This window comes from Bubalus kerabau, chromosome 10 (genome assembly GCF_029407905.1).
Source record: "Bubalus kerabau isolate K-KA32 ecotype Philippines breed swamp buffalo chromosome 10, PCC_UOA_SB_1v2, whole genome shotgun sequence".
NCBI lineage: Eukaryota > Metazoa > Chordata > Mammalia > Artiodactyla > Bovidae > Bubalus > Bubalus kerabau.
This window is the reverse complement of record NC_073633.1, coordinates 87,780,791-87,802,313: the sequence shown is the minus strand read 5'-3', so window position 1 is coordinate 87,802,313 and position 21,523 is coordinate 87,780,791. Positions and strand designations below refer to the sequence as shown.

The window sequence follows — 21,523 nt, the reverse complement described above, 5'->3', positions numbered from 1 at the left end:
GTAATTTCCCCCTACTGTGCATTGAAATGTCTTTGAAAAAATTACTTTCTGCAAAAATGACAAGAAAGATGGAAATGGTAAATGAAGTAGATGATTTAAAGACAAGAACACAGAGTCAACAACCTGGGGAAAATTAAGTGACTTGGAAAAAATGTCCAGATATTTCAGAAAGAATATTTTGTATGAGGCACTTCCATGGTGGGATGATAAAAAAGCAGAAGGAAAAAAAAAAGGACAGTAGTATATCTTGATGTCACATGTGGAAAATTAAAGTTCAAACCTGTTTCTCAGCTGGTTCCTCTCTGCTATTGGAACACCTCGCACAGTTATGCACATTGAGCATGACTGTCAAGGACACTGTCTCTACACTGAATTCAGACCAGTTATGCTGATCTCAGCTTTTCCTCCAAACAGTATAAATTCATTTTCCTGGACATCGTGGAATGGACTAGAAAATAGAGGAGAGGTAGTTAGGTAATTGCTTTTATTCCTCTATCGCATCGCTCTACCTCTAAGACAGGAATTAGATAGGTTTTTCTTGGTTCAGAGAGGAATTGGGCCAATTATTTTTATGCACACAATATAATTCCTTTCAGCACAGATGCTCATTGATTGACTTAAAACCCCTGCATGTAAAATCTGCACAAACAAAAGGAATGCAAAGAGATCTGCTATAATAAGATTAAGCTCTAATGGCAAGGCAGGTGTTGAATTGAAAATTAATTGGCAATGTCAACTGCAAAATGGTCTAATTCACCTCCTCTACAAAAGCAAGGGAGCCTGCTCTGTTTGCTTTTCTGCCTTACTCCCTCCCCAGTGTAATTCTCATTTTTCTGATGCAGTCTTCAAAATCCAACTCATCCTCCACTTCCTCCATGGAATCTTCCTGAATTACTACAGCCCCTATCTCCAGACTCCCTGGCCCTCACTGAAAAGATACTAAAGAATGGGGATTAAAAGCTCAGGCTGTGATGTCAGACCTGCAGTCAACCCTTATCCTTAGTCCACTAGTTGTGTTTATCCAGTCTGAGCCTCAGTTTCCTTCTCTGAAAAAAATGGGACCAAGAGGGTGACTGGAAGAATATAATGAGATAAATGTTTGCAGCAAGATAACTACTGGACCAGGCATTTGAACAGGTACTTTGAATATCAACACATGGAAAATGGTACCTATAAACCTATTTGCAGGGCAGGAACAGAGGTGCAGATGAAGAGAATGCACTTGTGGACATAGCGGGAAAAGGAGAGAGTAGACAAATTGAGAGAGTAGCGCTGATACATGCACACCACAATGCGTAAAATAGCCAGCTAGTGGGGGCTGCTGTGGAACGCAGGGAGCTCAGCCTGCTGCTCCGTGACGACCTAGAGGGGGCAGAGGGGGTGGGAGGGAGGCTCAGGAGGGAGGGGACATATGTATACTTATAGCTGATTCATGTCTGTTGTACAGAAACCAACACAACACTATAAAGCAATCATCCTCCAATCAAATTTTGTTTTTTTTAAAAAGAGAGTACCACTAGTCAGAACTTCCTGTTTGATGACTGGTCAAATGGAAATTTGGATCTTGAAGCATTTAAAAACTGGGCCAAACTAACTTCTGAAAATTGTATTTGTGAGATTGTAATAAAGTTGGAGGTTGTTAAGTGGTAATAAACTTAAGATTTTAAAGAGGAAAAACAGGTTTTCCATCACCTAAAAAAAAGTGAATGAACCAATGAGCCATTTAGAAAGGATCATTAAGAATTGGTTAATTGAAACAAATCTGTAAGGCTCTGGATTGAGCAGAACAGGCTTAGCCAGCACTTGTACTTGGAGTGGTGAAAATTTTTTCTTTCTTAAACACAAATGTCCACTGCTTCTGTCAGCGGCTTTTGCCCCAAAAGAACTCCTTACAGGAGGCACTCTTCTGTCTTGACACCAACCTTAAACCAGGCACCCCCATGCTCTCCTCATCTCTGGCCCTCACACACCTTTCAAATCTTTTGATCACACAATCAGTGTGAGTCGCTCAGTTGACACCATGGACTGTAGCCCACCAGGCTCCTCTGTCCATAGGGATTCTCCAGGCAAAAACACTGTAGTGGGTTGCCATTCTCTTCTCCAGGGGATCTTTCCAACCCAGGGATCAAACCCAGACTGCAGGCAGATTCTTTACTGTCTGAGCCACCAGGGAAGCACCTCACCTAATTTGTTGGTTCTTTCCATAGATCAAAGAAATAGAAATTCAGTCAGTTCCGTTCAGTCGCTCAGTCATGTCCGACTCTTTGCGACCCCATGAATCGCAGCACGCCAGGCCTCCCTGTCCATCACCAACTCCCGGAGTTCACTCAGACTCATGTCCATCGAGTCAGTGATGCCATCCAGCCATCTCATCCTCTGTCGTCCCCTTCTCCTCCTGACCCCAATCCCTCCCAGCATCAGAGTCCTTTCCAATGAGTCAACTCTTCGCATGAGGTGGCCAAAGTACTGGAGTTTCAGCTTTAGCATCATTCCTTCCAAAGAAATCCCAGGGCTGATCTCCTTCAGAATGGACTGGTTGGATCTCCTTGCAGTCCAAGGGACTCTCAAGAGTCTTCTCCAACACCACAGTTCAAAAGCATCAATTCTTCAGCGTTCAGCCTTCTTCACAGTCCAACTCTCACATCCATACATGACCACAGGAAAAACCTTAGCCTTGACTAGACGGACCTTTGTTGGCAAAGTAATATCTCTGCTTTTGAATATGCTATCTAGGTTGGTCATAACTTTCCTTCAAAGGAGTAAGCATCTTTTAATTTCATGGCTGCAGTCACCATCTGCAGTGATTTTGGAGCCCCCAAAAATAAAGTATGACAATCTTTCCACTGTTTCCACATCTCTTTCCCATGAAGTGATGGGACCAGATGCCATGATCTTCGTTTTCTGAATGTTGAGCTTTAGGCCAACTTTTTCAGTCTCCTCTTTCACTTTCATCAAGAGGCTTTTGAGTTCCTCTTCACTTTCTGCCATAAGGGTTGTGTCATCTGCATACCTGAGGTTATTGATATTTCTCCTGGCAATCTTGATTCCAGCTTGTGTTTCTTCCAGTCCAGCATTTCTCATGATGTACTCTGCATAGAAGTTAAATAAGCAGGGTGACAATATACAGCCTTGACATACTCCTTTTCCTATTTGGAACCAGTCTGTTGTTCCATGTCCAGTTCTAACTGTTGCTTCCTGACCTGCATACAGATTTCTCCAGAGGCAGGTCAGGTGGTCTGGTATTCCCATCTCTTTCAGAATTTCCCACAGATTATTGTGATCCACACAGTCAAAGGCTTTGGCATAGTCAATAAAGCAGAAATAGATGTTTTTCTGGAACTCTCTTGCTTTTTTGATGATCCAGCAGATGTTGGCAATTTGATCTATGGTTCCTCTGCCTTTTCTAAAACCAGCTTGAACATCAGGAAGTTCACAGTTCACATATTGCTGAAGCCTGACTTGGAGAATTTACTAGCGTGTGAGATGAGTGCAATTGTGCGGCAGTTTGAGCATTCTTTGGCATTGCCTTTCTTTGGGATTGGAATGAAAACTGACCTTTTCCAGTCCTGTGGCCACTGCTGAGTTTTCCAAATTAGCTGGTATATTGAGTGCAGCACTTTCACAGCATCATCTTTCAGGATTTGAAATAGCTCCACTGGAATTCCATCACTTCCACTAGCTTTGTTCATAGTGATGCTTTCTAAGGTCCACTTGACTTCACATTCCAGGATGTCTAGCTCTAGGTCAGTGATCACACCATTGTGATTATCTGGGACATGAAGATCTTTTTTGTATAGTTCTTCTGTGTATTCTTGCCACCTCTTCTTGATATCTTCTGCTTCTGTTAGGTCCATACCATTTCTGTCCTTTATTGAGCCCATCTTTGCATGAAATGTTCCCTTCGTATCTCTAATTTTCTTGAAGAGATCTGTAGTCTTTCCCATTCTGTTGTTTTCCTCTATTTCTTTGCATTGATTGCTGAGGAAGGCTTTCTTATCTCTTCTTGCTGTTCTTTGGAACTCTGTATTCAGATGCTTATATCTTTCCTTTTCTCCTTTGCTTTTGGCTTCTCTTCTTTTCACAGCTATTTGTAAGTCCTCCCCAGACAGCGATTTTGCTTTTTTGCATTTCTTTTCCATGGGGATGGTCTTGATCCCTGTCTCCTGTACAATGTCACGAACCTCATTCCATAGTTCATCAGGCACTCTATCTATCAGATCTAGGCCCTTAAATCTACTTCTCACTTCCACTGTATAATCATAAGGGATTTGATTTAGGTCATACCTGAATGGTCTAGTGGTTTTCCCTACTTTCTTCAATTTCAGTCTGAATTTGGTAATAAGGAGTTCATGATCTGAGCCACAGTCAGCTCCTGGTCTTGTTTTTGTTGACTGTATAGAGCTTCTCCATCTTTGGCTGCAAAGAAGATAATCAATCTGATTTCGGTGTTGACCAGCTGGTGATGTCCATGTATAGAGTCTTCTCTTGTGTTGTTGGAAGAGGGTGTTTGTTATGACCAGTGCATTTTCTTGGCAAAGCTCTATTAGTCTTTGCCCTGCTTCATTCCATATTCCAAGGCCAAATTTGCCTGTTACTCCAGGTGTTTCTTGACTTCCTACTTTTGCATTCCAGTCCCCTATAATGAAAAGGACATCTTTTTTGGATGTTAGTTCTAAAAAATCTTGTAGGTTCATAGAACGGTTCAACTTCAGCTTCTTCAGCGTTACTGGTTGGGGCATAGACTTGGATTACTGTGATACTGAATGGTTTGCCTTGGAAATGAACAGAGATCATTCTGTCGTTTTTGAGATTGCATCCAAGTACTGCATTTCGGACTCTTTTGTTGACCATGATGGCTACTCCATTTCTTCTGAGGGATTCCTGCCCGCAGTAGTAGATATAATGGTCATCTGAGTTAAATTCACCCATTCCAGTCCATTTTAGTTCTCTGATTCCTAGAATGTTGACATTCACTCTTGCCATCTCTTGTTTGACTACTTCCAATTTGCCTTGATTCATGGACCTGACATTCCAGGTTCCTATGCAATATTGCTCTTTATAGCATCGGACCTTGCTTCTATCACCAGTCACATCCACAGCTGGGTATTCTTTTTGCTTTGGCTCCATCCCTTCATTCTTTCTGGATTTAGTTCTCCACTGATCTCCAGTAACATATTGGGCACCTACTGACCTGGGGAGTTGGTGACCAGATCTCCTCCCTAGCTTTCCCTTCAGTAATCCCACAAACAAACTGTGTGAACACAATTGCATATAAAGAAAACTGCAAGAAGTTGACAGACCTACACAGAAGCCTACACACAGTGGGGGATGGCAACAACTATGACCTCCCATCTCAATGAATAACTGAGATTGCTTCCCTTTTTCCCTTTAAAAACTTTCATAGCCAAGCAGAATCTTCAGAGTTGGGTTTTGGGAGCCACTGAATCCACTATCTCTCCAGGTTGCTGGCATTCTGATTAAAAGCAACTTTCCTTTCTTCCAAAATCTCTCTCTTGCATGTTGATTTTCAAGCTGTGAGCAGCCAGACATGACTGGGTAACACTTATTCCTGTCCAGTGGTAACAGTCTGGACCACAGAACAGTGTAAATCAGAACCAGAGCTCTGGCCTAGTTCCCCACTAAGCATGATCCTGGGAGAGTTATGTATTCACTCCCAATTATTAATATCAGTTTACTCATCTATGAAATGGGAATCAAATTCTCCCTCTATCAGATGGTTTCTGTGAGAATTAAATAAGTTGATTCACACAAAGAACTCAGTTTAGTGACATAATATATGTGCAAATAAATGTAAGCAATTATGATAAAAATAACTACCCCACAATTCAGATTTCAGACTACTTTTTTGTTAGCACTGTCTTCAAATGCTGACTTGTTTGTTTAACCACACCTTCACATGAAACTTAGAGTGAGCACTTTGCTGTTTTAAGGAATTTGCATTTCTTAACCAATAAATCTTTTTAACAGTGCTCTGTGGTTATCAAGAGCAATAAAGATAAGGGTTGTCACAGAAAATCCCTGTGTAAGAGATGGGAGAACTAGACCCATAGGTGAGGGAGGTTGACACAATTTACAATTACTTATTTGAGAAATCAGCTCCTCTCCCAAATCAAGGTAATTTTGTACCCTCAGGAAGACACATTTCAAATTCTTCTTGGAAATGTCATTTCTAAAAATCAAATGCCTAACCAAATCATCTATGCCCTTGAACTAAATCTGGGAAACTCTGAGTTATGATATTATATACCTAATACAGCAGGAATGAGCTTAAAGTAATTCTCCACAGACAGTCTGATGGAATAGGCTGTCCTTTGTATATTTTCTGAGATGATGTCATTGTCTCATTGGGAGGGGGCCAGGAATTGTGATCCGGCTGGGCCCCAGCAATGATGGATGGCTCCTTTCACCTGGACCCTTGGAGAACAATAACCCCTTTGTGAGGTATCAGGCCTTTCTTCTGGTGAAAGGAAGCTTAATCCTAAGAAGACTCTAACCACCAAGGCTAAAGGCCACAAACAGGCACTGGCCAGCCCCTGAGAATGCTCCCACCAAGACAGACACAGCCACTATCCTCCTGGAGCTTACACTCTAAGGGGAAAGACAGCAAATACATGATTGGACACACATTATAAACTAATTACAAACATGATGAGCCCTGTGAAGTACAGAGCAGCATTGAGTTTTATACTGGGACCCGATGGGAAGGGGGAGGGGAGGTCAGGCATGAAATTGAAAATGCAATTTTGATATCAAAACAAGCATAGACACATGATGTAGAAGACACACTTGCTTCAGTGTTAAAGATCAAGGTGGAGACGCCAGAGAAATCACATTGGCCTGGGGTGGGGCTGGCTATGCCTCATCTAGGGCTGGTTTAGTAGGAAGAGTTTGAGAAACCCTGGCTGGGGGACAGCAGGCCTGGGCTCCAGGGGTGAAGCCCTCCAGAGGTGAAAGCTCTCTAGAGAAAGGAGAAGACACCTACTGGCTGGCTGGAAGGCAGCCCAGGGCCAGGAGATCCCTGGCCCAGATTGGCAGCCAGCAATTCCTTTACCTGTTGTGGCATTCTCCACATTCTCCACGCAGCTTTCAGTTCTGTCTCCTCAGCCCAGGCAGCTCGCCTTGTTTTAAGTTATCATCTAATCTTCCTTCAGGGTGTAGATGAAGTGGCTCGTCTTGGGACACCAAGGAGCCAGTGCGGGTATAGTGGGAGGAGAGAGGGATGTGGGTCGGGGCAGACCTCTGACCCATTCCCCTTTCCTACTGGCAATTGTCAACTCATCAGCTCCTTATCTGTTCTAAGTCCACCCCCAGGGGCACAGGAGGCTCAAAGCATCTGCCTTCTGAGGTCAGCCATTCTCTGAACACTGCTCACACTCCTCTGCCCCCACCCCGGCATCTTCAGATGCCTCTGACCAGACCAGCATGAGGCATTTCTGAAATGTGGAGAAGGGCCACTCAGGTTGCCGTTGGATGAAGAGCTACTGACGGTGAGAAAAATGGATGCACAGAGGGCAGCTTTTTCTTTCACAAAATGTGTGGAATGGAAACACTTGGAAAAATCTCACCCGCTCATGCCCTCAAGGTAGAATCAGTTGCAGGAGAATCTTGGGCACCAGGAAAGCTCTCGGCACAGTAGAACCCGAATGCTTCTAGGGACTCACCCCAGAACTACTGAATCCTTGAATTCCTGAGGACCACCAAACCCAAACAGACCCTAAGTAAAATGTATTAAAGAATAACTGAAAAATGAAAATGACCCCTTAAAAACTTTAATAATTCTATTACTTGGCTTGCTTGCTAAGTTTCTTCAGTCGTGTCTGACTCTTTGTGATCCCATGGACTGTAGCCCGCCAGGCTCCTCTGTCCATGGGTTTCTCCAGGCAAGAATACTGGAGTAGGTTGCGATGGCCTCCTCCAGGGGATCTTCCCACCCCAGGGACTGAACCTGTGTCTCCTGCGTATCTTGCGTTGGCAGGCAGTTTCTTTACCACCAGCGCCATCTGGGAAGCCCATCTATTACTATAAGACTCCAGTTAACTGTAATGGACGCTCACTTCTTTAGATCCCTTTGAGATAGCCTGGGACCTGGCACCTGAGGCCCTTTACTGGAGTGCTTGCCCCTGGGTAACATCTCCTCCAGCAACAGAACACAAAGAAACTATAAAGGACTAAAAATAACTGCACACATGCGCAGCTGGGACAAATTATGAACCATAAGGTACAACCCCCTCCCCCAAACCAACCGCCATTTCTGAGGTGCAGAGAGCAAAAGCGGGGCACTGCACATGGTCCCTGCATGTGGCACCAGCAAGCCAGTGGGCAGACCACCCAAACTTTCCTGGGCTCACCCACAGATCCACCCCTACCCTCATCCCCTTAAAGAACCAGCCTGCCCTCCACAGAGAGTGAGCAAGGGAAGCTGGTCTTTGTTTTCACTTCTAATAAAGTCTTGCTTAAATTCCTAGTCTGACCTCTTATCAATTTCTATTGATTAAACAGTCCAGGGACCCAGGTCGGTAGTACCCTGTCAAGCATCATCAGCAGTTGTCAGGCTGTCAGAATCGTTCATTACACATAAGGAAGTCTTTATGTTTGTGAGCATAATTACAATGAGCAGGAAATGCTTGTGTCAATCCATGGGTGCTATAATTAACCTCACACTCCCTGAGGTGTGCACACCTGTATACCAGCTCCACCGTAAAATCCGATGCCTTAAGATACGGAATACATTTTTTAAATGCTAAGAATTTAATTCATGGTACATTTCAAACCAGTTGGAGAAAGGGGGAAATATCCTATAAATGGTATTGGGGTGATAAGCTACCTGCTTTAAGGCAGAGAAAATTTAGCCTCTACTACCCCACCTCACACTTTATCCAATAATAAATTCCTTCTGAGTAAAGAGCTAAACATAAAACAAAACCATCAACTTTAAAATATCTGTATATAGAGGAGAATTTCTGAGTTAAGAAAAGTCTTAGCAAGACCTCAAACCCGGAAACTTTAAATAAGCAGAGATTCGATTACATGAAAATGGCAAACTTTGCAACAAAAAGATGCCATGAACAAAATTAAAAACAATGGCACAGCCAATGTGGAAAACAGGGTAGAGTTTCCCCCCCTGCAAATTAAAAATAGAACGTCCTATAATCCAGCAATTCCATCTCTGGGCATATATTTAAGTGAAACGAAATGATCATCCAGGAGATGCTGCACTCCCAGTCACTGCAGCATCCTTCACAACAGCCAAGGGATGGACATAACCTAAGCTTCTTTGAGGGATGGATAGATAAATGAAATATGGTATATATATTCTTTGGGCACAAAAAAGAAGGAAACCCTGCCATTTGCAAAAACATGGGTGGGCCCTGAGGGCATTATGCTAAGTGAAATAAGTCAGACAGAGAAAGAAAATACTATATGATCTCACTTACACGTAGGATCTTCAAAAGCTAAACTCAGAGAAGCAGAGAGTAGAACGGTGACTGCCGGGGGCAAACAAGGGGGAAATGAGGACACACATTCCAGCTACAAGATGAATGGATTAATATTGAGGAAAAGTATAATTCAACATATTCAACTGTGAAAGAGAAAACAACCACTAGAAAATGGGCAAAGAGGGAAAATAGACAACTCACAAAAGAAAATACTGTGAAATTAGCCAATAAATACAAACACTTGACCTCACCAATAAACAAGGAAATGCATTAAAACGATGAACTACATTTTAAAAATTCACCAGATCAACAAAGAAAAAAAAGCTTAATAATAATATTAAGAGTTGTTGAGGATTTGGAAAATCAGGCACACTGCTGACATCTGTGTACCCTGATGAAGGCATTTTTCAAGGTAAATTGGCAGTATCTATCAGAAATTGTAAAGTACATGTGCTCTGCTTTAACAGTTAATTTCTAGAAACCTATTATTCAGAAATATACATGTGCGCAAAGACATGTGCATAAGGATAAATATCACAACATTAATTGTAATAGAAAAACATTTTGAAGACATTCAAAAATACACCAAGAATTTAATTACGGCATGAAATGCCATATAGTTGTTAGAAGGAGTGGGATAGGCTTATATACACTGCATGTGAAGGTTTCTGAGGCAGATTAAGAGAACAGAGCAAGTTGCAGAACAACATGTGAACATTCTACACTTATGTGCATATATATTTTCACACACACACACACACACGCAGGCAAATGTATAAGAAAGGGAACTGAAGTGTTGAGAGCAGTTACCTCTGGGCGGAAAGTCATCCTAGGAGGAGGTAGGAGATGTCATCTCATTCACCAGACCTTCCACTTTCTTTCCCAGCTGTGCTCCTCTCTGCAGGAGGATATATTCCCACACTGTCGATCTCAGGAATGCCATGTGACTTGCTTTGGCCAAAGAAGTGATGTTGGTCACTTTTGTGCAAAGTTTTAGAAGTCAGGGCCTCATTTGTTTTGTCATCTTCTGCCACCAGATTGACAGTGTTCCAGATAGAGGCTAGGTTTTCCCATCAGCTTTGGTTCTGGAGTGAAAAAAGCAAGAAGCAGAGCTTGTAGCCAACTTGTGAAAAACATGTGCTGTGAATAAGAAATAAACATTTGTTGCAATAAGCCACTGAGAGTATGGGTGGCGGGGTGTGTGTGTGTGTGTGTCTGTTACTGCAGTGTAACATGTGTGTATGTGTGTTACTGCAGTGTAACATGTCCTACTTTGACTGATACAAGTAAAGACTACCTCTACAGGTTGCCGTTGTGTATTTCTCTACTGTATAAGCAGTTTGCAATATATATACTCATATAGTACTTGTGTAATAGCTAATTTTTGAAAGCTGACTTCTTAGTTAAATTACAAATGACTACATATCAGGGACCTTCAGGATTGTTGATTATTGAGCAATAGAGACTGCAAAGCTAAATCTTGGAATTCCAAGGGCAATGTTCCACGCTTGCCTGAGATCTGGACCAACACAGCACGGCTACAGCCTGTGCAAGCACGCTCAGTCACCCGATCGTGTCCGACTCTTCGTGACCCCATGGACTATAGCCCGCCAGGCTCCTGTGTCCTTACTAAAGGTGGGTTGCAATTTCCTACTCCAGGGGATCTTCCCAATCCAGGGATCAAACTGGCATCCCCTGCATTGCGGGTGGATTCTTTACCGCTGAGCCACTGGGGAAGCCCCGGCGATAGCCTGTAGTGCTGGGAAAGGGTACAAGGTATGTTATCAGACTAGTCGCCAAGAAATATGGTGGTTAAATGAACATGTGAGAATTCTTCTTGTGTACGTTAGTCAGGGAGGTCAGGGCAATATGCATTCTACCCCCAACCACAGTGCCAAAGGGTATCCAAATAAATGGTGGGACCACAGTGGTTAGTTTTACAGATACTGGGAGACATGGTTCTTTCATAACAGGGATTGAGTAGCAATTATCACTGACTCATAGTCGTCCGAATATGTCAGTCCCATCGGATGTGTCTGGAACACAAATAATTGAAGAACCATTGACCCAGGAAATAGAGCAGAAAATTGCTCTGTACTTCCTGGTGGCTACTGACCCTTGCTCAAATTCCAGACTTATTCACTGATTGCACACCTCTGCCGTGCCAGGCACCATCACTGGTATCAACCCTACACACAATCTTAGTTCACAAATTCACAGCCCAGATCAACAACACACACTCTGAGGTGGGGATAACAGTAATGGCAGTAATAGTAACAACCCTTTGTTAAGTGGGTAGTAGTTTCCAAGCACTGTGCCTGGTATACATTACTTTTAATTAAACACAAAATTCTGCAAACCAAATACAATTACCCCTCCTTTTTTGATTGAAGAAACTGAGGTGAAGAGAAATGCATGAAACTCCTTTGGTTCTGGCAGCCTCTAGGTAAGGGTCAGAGAAGGCAATGGCACCCCACTCCAGTACTCTTGCCTGGAAAATCCCATGGACAGAGGAGCCTGGTAGGCTGCAGTCCATGGGGTCGCTAGGAGTCGGGCACGACTGAGCTATTTCACTTTCACTTTTCACTTTCATGCACTGGAGAAGGAAATGGCCACCCACTCCAGTATTCTTGCTTGGAGAATCCCAGGGACAGAGGAGCCTAATGGGCTGCTGTCTACGGGATTGCACAGAGTCGGACACAACTGAAGTGACTTAGCAGCAGCAGCAGGTAAGGGTCAGTCTCAAGTTTCTTTTGTTGTATGAGTTACCTTCTCAGCAAAGGGATGATTAATAATATTAAAAGCATCAGAGGGGAAGTGACTGAGCCTTGAATCAGAACCTTAACCTACAGACCAGGGCACAGAGACCCAGCTTGTCCCCAGAGGGCAAGGCAGAGGCTGGCTAGTGGCCAGTCTGCTGATCTGACTTAGGTTAGCTCTGGTTAGCATTCCTCCCATCTCTGCCCACAGGACCTCCTTCTTTTAGTGCTGGAAGTAAACATCTGCCTTGCTTGGGGCATGAGGGTAGGAGGAAAGAAAGTCCTCACAATAGGTCTGCTGTTGTGCAAGGAATTCTAGAAGATGCAAATCTGGGTTGTGGCAGCACACGGGGCCCCAAGATCCAGCCCCTCAAACCCCTTCCATGGCTGAGGTTGGGGAATTGGTCATGCGTATTCGCCATCAGCTCAGTACTCTGTTTAACCTTCTGTCTAGTTAAGCACTCAGCACAGAGAAACACCCTAGGAAATTAAACTCAGGGCTGTTCTTGGCTCTTTAAGGAAATTTATCCAAACAAGGACATGCAGGGCTCCCAGCCCCAAGATGGTAATCAGGTGGCATTTTCCCACCCCCTGGGGAGCAGAGAATAGTGAGTAGAGGATGGTTCACCAAAGAGTCTGAACGGTCCTAAGCAAGATGCTTTGTGGGTGTTCTCCTTTCCTGTCCTCTGCTTCAGGGCTGAGGTCATGGGGTTCAGCTGGCCTTTGTACCATAGACTGGCCAGGCTCCCAGGGCACTCAGAACAGAGCCAGGGGCTTCTCAGTCAGATGAAATTCCGGACAACCTACAGGACGGCAAGTCAGATTCTGATGACTGGCTCAGCAGATGAGCCATTGTGGATGGAAGTAAGGGGAAAAATAGAGGTTCATGCAAGTCTTCCAACAGGCGCTCCAGCTGGTGCTGAAACAGCAAATAAGGGAAAGAAAACTTGAACAAGAGGTGAAAAAGATACAAGGATGCTCCCAGGACCCATGGCTTCTCCCCAGGATGTGAGAAAACTGCACAAACATTTTGATGGAGCATCAGGTGGTGGTGGTTTTTCATCAGAGTTATGATTCAATGAAATGGAGCACTGAATTTACCCTAATGTCAGATTTTATCTTGATAGTGTTAGAAATGACTCTGCACCTTTATGGACTCATTAAAGGGCAGAAGGGGTCAATTTTCCAGTTGTACTCAACTGTGTTCTTTAGGGGAAATTTTGTGCCCTTGTGAAGCTAGTCTGCAGAATCTCAGGGGGCACTTACCCTCAGGGCTGTGCCAACGGGCACCCCTTCATCTTGTCCTCAGGTGCCTCACTGGTCTCACCCTAGACACGGCCCTGGGATCAAGCATAGTGCCAAGGGGGAGAGGAGGCCCTCAGTCACTGGACGAATAAAGGCACAAACAAATGAGGTGCGGAAGAAGGAACGTCCTGGGAAAGCTCTAGATCCTGAATGCTTTCACAGCCCGTGAATGATTTGTTTTCCGGAAGACTCATGTGGAGGTAAATGAGTGCAACCTTCAGCGTTGTGGTCATCCTAGTCAGCTCGGACTGCTATTACAAAATGCTACAGACGGACATCTATTTCTCACAGTCCTGGAGGCTGGACGTTCAAGATTGAGGTGCCAGCAAGTTCAGGTGCTGGAGAGGGCCTCTCCCTGGCCTGTAGATGTCTGCCTTCTTACTATATCCTCACATGGCAGAGAGAGTGAGCTCTGGTCTATCCTCCTCTTCTTACAAGGACACCAATCCCATTATGGAGGGCTCTAACTTTGTGACCTCAAATAATCCTAATCGCCTCCCAAAGGCTTCCTTCCCCTCTGAACATCATCATGTTGGGGAGTTAAGCCTTCAACATATGAATTCTGGTGAGATGTAAACATTTAGTCCATGTCAGTAGCGTATTACCATTACATGTTTTGGGGACTTGCCTGGTGGTCCAGTGGTTAAGAATCCACCTTGCAATCCAGGGGACGCGGGTTCAATTCCTGGTTGGGGAACTAAGATCCCACATGCTGCGGAGCAGCTGAGGCCATGTGCTGCAACTACCAAGCCCACACTCTCAGAGCGTGCCACAATCACCAAGCCCGCCCTCTTGGACTGTGCCATAACTACTGAGCCTGAGTGCCTCGAGTCCCTGCACTGCCAGGAAGGACCCCTCATGGTGCAATGAAGATCATGCTTGCCACAACTAAGACCCAACCCAGCCAAATAAATAATATATGTAAAAAAGAAGAGATTATGTGTTTGGGGGTCTCTGCTTCTGTACGGAAATTTGATCGCTAAGGTAGAATTCTCAGATGGTTCCCGAGAGTCCCACCCCCCAGTGTGCATACTCTGTGTAAACCCCTTCCTTGAGGTGAGTGGTCCTGACCTAATCAGGTGAGCCTTTAGAGGGTCTAGCAGCCACAGATGGAAGAAGTCAGAGAGATTGGAAATGTGAGAGAGATTTTTCTGGGGCCTTGCGGGAGCTAACAGCTATGTTTCAAGAGAGCCTATGGAGGGGCTTCCCTTGTGGTTCAGCTGGTAAAGAATTCACCTGCAATGCAGGAGACCTGGGTTCGATCCCTAGGTTGGGAAGATCCCCTGGAGAAGGGAAAGGCTACCCACTCCAGTATTCTGGCCTGGAGAATTCCATGGACTGTACAGTCCATGGGGTCGCAAAGAGTCAGACATGACTGAGCAACTTTCATGGAAGGGACCACATGGTGAGGAAATGTAGGAGGATTCTAAGAGCTAAGAACAGCTCCCAGCAACAGCTGAAAAGAAAAGGGGACCCTTAACCCTACACCGAAAAGTAACTAAGTTCTGCCTAATGCTATGTGAGCTTGGAAGAGGACCTCACACTTCAAGTGAGGTCCCAGGCTGGAGGACACTTTGATTTCACCTCGTGAGATCCTAATCAGAGAACCCAGCCATACCATGATCAGATTTCTGATTTAGAATGCTGTGATAATAAATTCATAGTGTTTTCAGCACTACATGTATGGTAATCAGTGACAAGTCCTGGAAAACCAATACAATCTCCTCTCTGCAGATCAGCCCACATCTCTGAGTCTCTTTATCTTACTAAAAACAGCTTCTATTTGGCTGTTGATTACATTTTCCCATATATTAATACACAACCTCTTTTCTTGCTTCTGTCTTTTCCCCCCTACTGTTTCCTCTGGGAATTTACATAGTAATTCAAGTCTGCTGTGCACACATTGTTATTTTAACACCATTTAATGCAGAAACTATATTATCTTCTCCTCAACCTCTGCAAAGCATCTGCAGGGCACACATCATTGTGAGGCTACTGGTCTCCTCCCTCCCAACCCGTGTTCCAGGCTTCCAAAGCTTAACATTATGTTTATTACATAACAGCAGGATGTAAGCCCAAACAACCTGCTGCCGGGCTTTCAAATATAGCAACTGCAGAAATCTCCTCGGGCTTGATGAAGAGCCACTTCAAATGTCTTCTAATTTTCTGGTCAATAGAAAACAAGGTCTAAAAATGGCTCTGCAGGTGAAGGGCACACATGGAAACCCACCCACCCCCTGTGACATCGTGGAGGGAGGGGTGGGCTTCCCTCAACAAGGACGCAGCGGGTGGGAGGTAGGGAAGGAACCAAGGGCCCCCTGGTTTTGGGGATTTGCAGGCAGCCTCTCAAGGAGAATTGCCTTGTGTGAACCGATCTCAGGGGAGAAAATGGAAAAGGCCTGGAAGTGAAGCCCTTCCAGGCTGGCGCCTCAGTAATGGTCCCTCCTTTTGTTTCCTTTTCTGATTGATGGGACCATTGGCTGTTGTAGTCACCAAGGGGATTCGTGACTGCATCAAGAGCCGACTCTATCTGGCTTGAAAACTGAAAGTCACTCAGTCATGTCCAACTCTTTGCAACCCCATGGGCTGCACAGTCCATGGAATTCTCCAGGCCAGAATACTGGAGTGGGTAGCCGTTATCTTCTCCAGGGGTTTAAGAATAGGGAATTTCTTGGCTTGGAAATCTGTTGAATAAGGTTGGGCTGCTCGTTTGACCCCCATCCCTACCATGTTGGTTCTATTCTCAGGCACCAGCTCCCCACACAGCACCTGTCTCTTCTCCACTCACCCTCAAATCTCTGGGCTTGCCCTCATGGGAAAAGGGTGCCTCTTTCTCCAACTTCAGCCATCTACCCTGGGCTGACTGGTTGGGGCTGGGTCACACACCACTCTCCTAAATCATTACCATGGCCAGGAGATAAAACCCATTGTTTGGCTAGGAAGGGCAGGTATCCACTTCAGAACAGGAGTATGAGGCCACAAGGACTTGAGGGGGTGAGGGGGAAGAATGGGCTCCCAGAGAAAAATCAAGTGTCACCAGAAGAGGGTGGAATGGACAGTGGGCAGGCCAGGATCACCAAGGTCCTTGCCACCTTGCCATCTGACTTACTCTAATGCAGGGTATTTGGGACCTGGAGAGGCCTTCGGGAGCGTGGTGTCTCTCTGCATCTCCATGCTTCCCCTGAGCCACCTGCAACCCTATAGGGTCATCTGTGTGTGTGCATGCCTTTCACCCAGGTCACCAGCAAGCAGCAGAGTCAAGGCATACATTTATAACACATTCTGCTCCGCCCTAGGCCTTCTAATTTCCTCTCTTGGCTATAAGGCAGTAGACATTTCTATGCCCTTATACCTCTGTTCCTCTGAGAGTAGACTGCCTTCCCTTCCTGATACACAGATCTGGGGACCACATGAAGACTTCACACTGGAGAGCTATCCTGCCACATGCAGGAATCTGGGTGCAGCAAAGCAGAGGCTGGGGGAACCCTGTGTCCCAGGCTTTGGGGCTCACACTGACGCTGGGGCTATGACTTCTCGCCATGCGGTTGCTCTGCCCCGACTTGTGACCTACTTGACCCACCACCTTTCCATAGGACCTTTCTGTGCCCACTTCCAATGGGCATCTGTCAGGGGTGCCGTGACTCCTGCTTTCTGGACTGGGGCAGGGGCCAGCACTCATAAGTTGCTTCTAACTGAGCCCTAGCCCATGGCAGACAGAGAAAATACTCAATGACAGTTCAAGGTATGCCCCCCACTTCAACCCCACTCCCTTCAACAACTTCCATTTCTGCTTTGCCAATGAGATTTCCCTGTTCCATCAAAGGGTTAAACAACTTTTGACTGGGAAGACAGGAGATCTTCTTGATATAGGACACATGTTGGAAACTGGTCTCTTAGCAGAGGAGTATGCTATAAGTAAAAGGGAAGTGCCAATTAGTTTTACCCAATTTTATTAATATTGGGCCTATTATAAAATCACTCTAAAATGCACATTAATATTATAATGAGGTACTATCTCACACCAGTCAGAACACCCATCACTGAAAAGTTTACAAATAACAAGTGCTGGAGAGGGTGTGGAGAAAAGGGAACACTCTTATACCATTGGTGGGAATGTAAATTGGTACAGCTACTATGGAAAACAGTAAGGAGTTTCCTCAAAAAACTAAAAATAGAGTCACCATATGATCCAGCAATCCCACTCCTGGGCATATATCCAGCCAAAACTATAATTCAAAAAGATATACGCAGCCCAATGTTCATAGCAGCACTGTTTACAATAGCTAAGACATGGGAAAAACCCTAAATGTCCATCTACCGATAAATGGATTAAAAAAAGTGGTAAATATATACAAAGGAGTATTACTTAGTCATAAAAAAGAATGAAATAATGCCATTTTCAGCAACATGGATAGACCTAGAGATTATCATACTAAGTGAAGTAAGTCAGAAAGAACAAGACAAATTCCATATGACATCTTACCTGTTGATTCTAAAACACGACACAAATGGGGCTTCCCAGGTGGTGCTCATGGTAAAGAGCCTTCCTGCCAACGTGGGAGACATAAGAGATGCATGGCAGGCTACAGTCCACAAGGTACTGTTATACAGCACAGGCAACTATATTCAATATCCCGTAATAAACCATAATGGAAAAGAATAGGAAAAATAATATGTATACATGTGTATATAACTGAATGGCTTTGCTGTACACCAGAAACTAATAACATTACAAATCAGCTATTCTCCAATAAAAAATAAAAATAAATAAAGCCATTCTAATATATAACAGTATACCTTAAAATGTGTCCTAGTGGGATTATCTATGTGATTGCTGCTGAGTCACTTCAGTCATGTCCGACTCTGTGCGACCCCATAGGCGGCAGCCCAGCAGGCTGCCCCGTCCCGGGGATTCTCCAGGCAAGAACACTGGAGTGGGTTGCCATTTCCTTATCCAATGCATGAAACTGAAAAGTGAAAGTGATGTCACTCAGTTGTGTCTGACCCTCAGCAACCCCATGGACTGCAGCCTTCCAGGCTCCTCCATCCATGGGATTTTCCAGGCAAGAGTGCTGGAGTGGGGTGCCATTGCCTTCTCCGATCTATGTGATTAATGATATTCAAATCATTAATTTTATATTTAACATAAGAAATAAAATTGAATGATTCACTTATGTATTAAACTTGTATTTACTGAATATATAATAGGTGCTTGGTTACGAGCCAAGGGATGCAAAGATGTTTAACAGTTAATTCTCCTCCAAATGTTTATAATCTACTAGATGAAATAAGTGCATAGCACAAAAATAAATATGATTCTATTACAGAATCAGTCTGTTTCTTTAAAAAGACAGTTTAAGTTCACCTAGCTCCCAACTTGAAGAGTTTAACTGAAATTAACTAAGGTTTGGCTCAGGTATCTGGTATAAAAAGGGCCACTCAGAATCTCTGAGTACCAGGAAAGTTTCCAGAGGTTGGCAAGAAAGCCGTGGTGTTGAAAGGAATCCTTTAGCTTCAGAATGAAATCAGAATCTTTGCTCTGAAAGAAGCTGTGTGAAACCCAGTGAAGAAAATTACTAAGTCAATTCTCAATCTTTTGGCTTTAGAGCAAGGCATATGTGGAAAAGAAGCAGGAATGTCAGATTTTCAAAGAGACATTAGCCATTTGGAGAACGCGCTGGTCAGTAGAGAATCCATTATAGGAGATGAGTCATATGAAGTCTGAACAGAGACAAGGGTGAGGGGCATGTGCTGGGTACTGACAGGGTCTGCTAGAGTCACCACCGAGAAGGTGTCTCAAGGTGCTGGGTCCCAAGTTTAAACATCCCTGGAAAGGGCCTTGGTCAGAGATTACCCTTGGGCCAGTCAATCAGGGCCAAGAGGGGCGAGTTAAGTCACACAGAATAGCTGATGATTTTGTAGTAGCTGTGTGGGGAAGGTAATCGTGTGGATTATGTACTCTCAGAGGGTGGGTGGGGGTGGGGAAGAACAGGACAGACAAAAACATGTGTTCAGTATTTCTGCCTTTAGCCGGATAGATTTCAGTAGCACTTCAGGTCCTGACACTCAGCATTGAGTTACTCTTGCAGTTCCTATGACTTGGGTATTAAGCCCCAGTTCTAAAAAGTAAGCTGTGGATGAGAAAACAAATCTCCACCTGGATTCTAGATACTGAGTATGGTTCTTCACCCTGCACTTTATGAGTTCCCACTCTTGTAACCTCCCCGGTAACTCAGTCTTTCTAGAACTGGACTTCTTGGGCAGAGGTCCTTATTCTGAACCTGGACTTATGTCCTAAGCTTCACTATCTTCTGGGAGACTTTCCTGATGTAAACACGTGACTTCCAGCCTTTTCCTGGATCCCCAGCTGCCACGCCTTAAGCTCCACATCTGCGCTCTTCCTGCTGTGGTTAACGGAGTCACGATCACTACCTCACCAAGGCTGCCTTTGAAACCAAGTTCAGTGTGAGAGCTTTGCAGAGCCTTGGTGGGGAGTGATGTGATAAGAGATGGAGTCACTGTTCCTGGAGACAGTTGGCACCAAAATTGCCTGGGAAAGCAGAGTGACCCCAAATGATTATTTAGGGAGTGCTTACATTTTTCCTGACTTCCTTGACTGCCCAGACAGAGGCACAGGGGGTTTGAGTGGGGAGGTGAGTGGCTCCCATGGCCTTCCCTGGCCTTCACTTCCCTGGTGGCTCAGACAGTGAAGAATCTGCCTGCAATGCAGGGAACCTGGGTTTGATCCCTGGATCGGAAAGATCCTCAGGAGAAGGGAATGGCAACCCACCCTAGTATTCTTGCCTGGAGAATCCCATAGACAGAGGAGCCTGGCAGACTACAGTCCATGGGGTCGCACAGAGTAGACACGACTGAGCGACTAATGCAACATGAAGGTGCAAAAAGAGTTAAGACTTGACAGCTTCAAACACCAGGATAAGGAAATTTTACTGTGGATCCTGCCGTTGATATTTGGCCAGTTTATGAGAATGCTTGAAAACCACACACAACATGCAAATCACACGACACCCAACAGACAGCCCTCTAGGGCTGTCCATCTTCCTGGCTGAGACCCTTCAGAAATCTCCATGGGGGTCTGCGATGTCTCCTGCCCTTCCAAGGGGGTCAGCGTGAGAGAGGGCCGTGAGTGAAGACTGAAAGTAGACTGGCAGCGTGAACCGTTTCTTCGGCCACTGAACCCCCCTCTCCAATGTGAAAAGACAGCTCAGCATCCATGCTGTTTCCAGGACTCCTAGAGATGACTTCAGAGAGAGAGGCCAGACCGCAGTGCTCAAGCGGTGTGTCAGAAGAGGTTTCTACTACGCTCTGGAGAGTGAAAGTCAAAGTTGCTCAGTTGTGTCCTACTCTTTGAAACCCCATGGACTATACAGTCCACGGAATTCTCCAGACCAGAATACTGGAGTGGGTAGCCTTTCCCTTCTCCGGGGAAATCTTCCAAACTCAGGGATCAAACCCAGGTCTCCTGCATTGCAGGTGGCTTCTTTACCAGCTGAGCCACAAGGGAAGCCCAGGAATACTGGAATGGGTAGCCTATCCCTTCTCCAGAAGATCTTCCCGACCCAGGAATTGAACCAGGGTCTCCTGCATTGCAGATGGATTCTTTACCAACTGAGCTATCAGGGAAGCCCCCTAGAGAGTGAAGAAATGATCAAAACAACCAGTTTTTACAACTCTAAGAATATGAGACAATGATCTCCAAATCCCTAGACTTAAAACAACAAACCCTCCCCTGCAACTGTCAAAAGGAAGAGAGGCCGAGAGAGAGCTACAGCCCTGGATATCTCTTTGTTCTTTTTGTTTTGATTGTGGATAACCAGCTGCATGAGTTTTGGTGGCTACAGCACAGCAGCGTAGGAAGAAGCTGGGTCTTGAAGGCAGTCCATCTAGGAGGGATCCCAGCTGGCCCTTTCTTGTGTGAGCTTGAACAATTCATATAACCTCTTAAGCTTTCACGTCCTTATCTGGAAAATAGACAGAATC

General features: G+C 44.8%; 1 protein-coding gene across 17 annotated transcripts in view; it reads right to left on the bottom strand.

Annotated features, from left to right (window-relative positions):
• Positions 1-21,523, bottom strand: part of SIPA1L1 (signal induced proliferation associated 1 like 1) — a 512,605-nt gene that overhangs the window by 479,287 nt on the left and 11,795 nt on the right. For all 17 annotated transcript variants that reach the window (XM_055538504.1, XM_055538534.1, XM_055538533.1 and 14 more), the window contains one exon: positions 10,269-10,543. The gene's annotated coding sequence lies outside the window, so the exon portion shown is untranslated. The remainder of the gene's footprint in view (positions 1-10,268; positions 10,544-21,523) is intronic.